The following is a 4,747-nucleotide window of genomic DNA, read 5'->3' as shown; positions in this document are numbered from 1 at the left end:
AAAGAAATACATCCATCCATTTTAGACAGAGGAAAATAGAGACAGATGAATGCAACCCTAAGATGATTTCCTCTAAAACTACTCCAAAAATTATAAAGGTTTGAGTTTTTTTTTATAATATACCCAACTATTGTAGAGAGAAATTTTATTTTGTTATACTTTTTTTGCATAAACTATGAGAATACTCCTAGAAAAAAAAAAAATAATAATAATACGAGTATAATACTAAGCATTAAACAAAGTAAATAAGCGTATAAGAATCTCTCGCAAACTTAAAAATTTTGCAAATAGGCTGACAAATTTTTAATTTTGATGATAATTATTAAGTGGACGTCCGTTTTAAAAACATACGTTGCACATAATTTTATATAGCTTAAAAACACGCGTAGAAATCTAATTTTTCTCCATCAATTGTGATAGATAAGTACAAACATCGGAGAATAGACAAACCTATACTCAGAATTTTTATTATTTTCTTCATGCGTTAGAAAAAAGAAACAGCAATAAATTTTGTGCTGTATTTAAAGCTTTAATAAACTATTAATGTAATAATAATTTCGATTCAAAATATTAACTTAGTTATTAAACTATTTGAATTATCAAAACTAAACATTTCCGGCGTCTACTTGTGCAAGTGTTCTGCTCGGATTGGATCCAAATTACACGCGCCCGATTGGCTCTAATTGGCGTGTCGGCATGACACTGCCGTTGCCTCCTCGAAACTTAAAATCAAGTTCCAGGATATAACATATAAAAATTATTATTATTTTTTTCTTACTTTTGGTTAATAACACTGCCGCACTAGATATAATAAATAAATAAATAAATAAATAAAACAGGAACTGGTCTTCGTTCTCCGCCCTTCGGCAGAGAAGCCGCGTTTCCCCATTGCTTGGCTTCGCAAATTCCAACCTCCAACCCGTTGATTCAAACTAACCCTTTTTTTCTCTCCTCTCTCTCTCTTCAAAGTACACACACAGCTAAGTTTCCTGGGAACTCCCATTTTAGACTCCTCTTTGTTTCCTCCAATATCCACCTCCTCCACTTCCTCCTCCTCCTCCCCAGTTTTTTTATTTTTTTTTTTAAAAAAATATATATTATTGTTTTCCTTCAAATTAATTTGTCTCCGCTTTTGAGCTATAGATTCTGAGTTAGTTTCATGAAGAATCAGCTGTGAAAAAAAAAAATGGCTAAATCCTTCCAGTTCCAGTTGTATCTTCTATTAATCCTCTCTATCCATTTCGGCCCCTCGTCGGCTTCTCTCTCCAGCGCGAACTTCTCGACCTCCAGAAATCCTCTTCTCCGCGGCATCGAGCTGCCGAGCTTCAACGCGGTGGCGTCCGATTCCGGCTGCAGCCACCGCCGTACGAGTTCTCCGGTCGACGAGAGCGAGGCTGAAAAGCCAGCGCCTCCGCCGCCGCCGCCGCCGCTGAAGCTGCAGCTGAGGCAGCAGGCGCCGAGGAATCCGAATGTGGGAGAGACGGCGCAGAAGGACGTGGTCCGGATCCAGACCCTGTTCAGGAGGATCGCGGACAGGAAGAATCAGAACTCGACCTCGCGGCTCGCCCGCACCCTCGCGGAGAAGGAGAAGGAGAAGGAGAAGAAGACGGACGACTGCGGGGAGCCGGCGGTAGGTCCGGAGCTGGCGGGGCGGCTGGTGGCGACGCTGGAGTCGGGCGTGACGCTGGGGTCGGGGGAGTACCTGATGGACGTGTTCGTGGGCACCCCGCCGCGGCACTTCTCCGTCATCCTGGACACCGGCAGCGACCTCAACTGGCTCCAGTGCGCCCCCTGCCTCGCCTGCTTCGACCAGNAACCTCACCTCCCCCGACGACCATGGCTCGAACGCGTTCCGCCGCGTGGACAACGTGATCTTCGGCTGCGGGCACTGGAACCGCGGGCTGTTCCACGGCGCCGCGGGGCTGCTGGGCCTCGGCCGCGGGCCGCTGTCGTTCGCCTCGCAGCTCCGCGGGCTCTACGGCCACGCCTTCTCCTACTGCCTCGTCGACCGCGACAGCGACATGAGCGTGTCCAGCAAGCTGATATTCGGCGAGGACCGGAGGCTGCTGGCCCACCCGGATCTCAATTACACCGCCTTCGTCGCCGGCAAGGACAACCCGGCCGACACCTTCTACTACGTCCAGATCAAGGGGATCCTCGTCGGCGGCCACATGCTGCAGATTCCCCCGGAGACTTGGGAATTGTCCGGGGACGGGCGCGGCGGGACCATCGTCGATTCGGGGACGACGCTGAGCTACTTCGCCGATCCGGCGTATCGGGTGATCAGAGAAGCGTTCGTCGAGAGGGTCAAGAACTATCCGATGGTCGACGACTTTCCGGTGCTGAATCCGTGCTACAACGTCTCCGGGGTGGAGGAGGTGGAGCTGCCGGAGTTTGCGATCGTGTTCGCGGACGGCGCGGTGTGGAATTTCCCGGTGGAGAACTACTTCATCCGGCTCGAGCCGGAGGAGATGGTGTGTCTCGCCATCCTCGGCACGCCGCGGTCGGCGCTGTCGATCATCGGGAACTACCAGCAGCAGAATTTCCACATTTTATACGACCTGGACAAGTCCCGCCTCGGATTCGCGCCGATGAGGTGTGCAGAAGTGTAGATTGGATCTTGGTGATTGATGATTCCTCTCCGCCTTTACTTGGATTTTACAAAGAATAGTTCCTTCTTTTCTTCCTTTATTTCTTTTTTTTTCTTGGGATTAAAATGTGGATGGATTAAAAAATTTGGAATCCTCATTTTGATACACAAAGATAGGTTGGAAGGATAGAAATTAAACAGAGGATGATAAGATTATTTGTAGAGAATTTGTGTTTTCCCTCCTTTTTTTTCCTCCATAATTCTCTTTTTTTCTTTTTTTTTTTTTTTTGCTTTTCTGTTGGTCTCAGGAGAGGTCAATAAGCTGGCCTAAGTACTTACTGAAATACAAACAAATGTGGTTTTATTACTGTTATACATTAAAATTCGCTGGAAACAACTTTGGATTCTCCTTTATTATTATTATTTTTTTAAAAAAAAAAAAGAAAAGAAAGAAAAAAACAGAGAAATGGTTGTTGTTAATGACGGTGAGATGCAAGTCAAGGTGGTTGAAAAAGCTTTAATAAATGACATTTTCGCATTAGCATCCTCTCATCAAAGAATTTTCTTTCATACAGTGTGTAACTAATAAGAGCCCCAACCAATAGCAATTAACTATTGGAGGTCAAGAATTATGTTTCAGTTCTCAGATCAAGGTACAAGTTTTTGTGTCTATTATATGTGGTCAAATGTTTGACATATGCTTGGTGAATAATCAGCAGCTGATTGGCTTCTATATATATAGAGGTATAAGTACTGGTGAGAAATTGTAACCTTGACAAGGAAGTTTACTGCACGGCACGCTTCCTTGAGAATGAAGAGAGGATAGAAGCACTTCTCGATACTCCTTCAGCCATGTAACTTCTCTAGTTTGTAGTGATGAAATCCTTTTTCTTGAAAGCAAAAGCTCATTCCCAAGCTTTTACATGATGTGCGGAAGTGATTCAGAACATGCCAAAAATGATGCACATTTGGTGGTTCAATTAATATGCTTGCACCTCCATTGATCAAAGACACCATCACATTTAAGATTGAGAAAAGTCAAGACTAGCACGCGAGTGCGCTTGCGCGCACACAAAGAAGAAGAAGACGACAAAGGAGGAGAAGGTGGAGGAGGGTTATTATTGCTAATGATTATTAGGGTTCATCGTGCCCTCAGTTTTGGTCTCAACAACGTCCTCATCGGCCTCAAATCATCAAGGATGTGAGTCCAACACTTTCGGCTGGTGAATCGACTTTAACACTGAATATAGCGATCCGGTTCACTAGTAATGATAATTCGTTGGACGTAAACCACCGGCGAAAAATATTTAAACTTACTTATTATTAATATGGTCCATGATGTCTTATATATCCAATCATAATTTTTTTTCCATCTGATATGGGACTCTATTAGGGTGTCACAAAGAACTTAAATAATATTTGTCTAAAATTGTGTTCGGCAAGCGTTTAGCTGAAAATTAAGCACATTGACACTCATGTGTTTAGATCTGGAAGACCAGCTATGGGTTGGGCTAATGCATGGCTCAACCCTGGCCCATACAACAAACCTTGTTCCCACTTCGTAAAGCCTGGCCTTGTTCAATAATTTAGCCCAAGAGTGGCTCTGACCCAACTGTAATAGTGCGAGGTTTAGGGGGTGTTTGGCCAAGCTTTTTAAAAGTGATTCTGAGCCCAAAAGTGATTTTGGGCTCAGTAAAGCATTTGGCAATGAAAATTTTAAAAACTGATTCTACTTCTAAGAATTAGAAAACTGATTTTTCAACCTCTAAAAGTAGAAGCAGAAAAAAGCTGCTTCTCAAAACTGATTCCCACAAAAACAGTTTTCTCATTTAAAAATATTTATAAAAATACCGAAACTACTCCTAAACAAACAATATAATTCTACTCTAACCTTTTAATACTTCCAACTACCTCCTCTTTCTCTCTCTCTCTCTCTCCCATTTACCACAGCCAACCCTTTCTCTCTAACATTAAAAAAAAAATTCCATTTTCCTCTCTTCTCTCCTCCATCTCTCTCCCTTCTTCCTCTCCGGCGATTCTTTTCTTTCCGACAAACCTCCTCTCCGGCGAACCTCCAAAGAAGATACTCTCTTTTTTTCTTTTTTTTTTTACAACTTTCTCTCTCTCCCTCACTGTCTTTGCTGGATCCGGGGTTGG

The 4,747-nt window shown here is 43.6% G+C and overlaps 1 pseudogene; it reads left to right on the top strand.

Moving 5' to 3' along the window:
* LOC109716069 lies at positions 821-3,131 on the top strand (annotated as a pseudogene).

This window comes from Ananas comosus, linkage group 10 (assembly GCF_001540865.1).
Source record: "Ananas comosus cultivar F153 linkage group 10, ASM154086v1, whole genome shotgun sequence".
NCBI lineage: Eukaryota > Viridiplantae > Streptophyta > Magnoliopsida > Poales > Bromeliaceae > Ananas > Ananas comosus.
The sequence above is the reverse complement of the archived record's forward strand: the minus strand, read 5'-3'. Positions and strand labels throughout refer to the sequence as shown.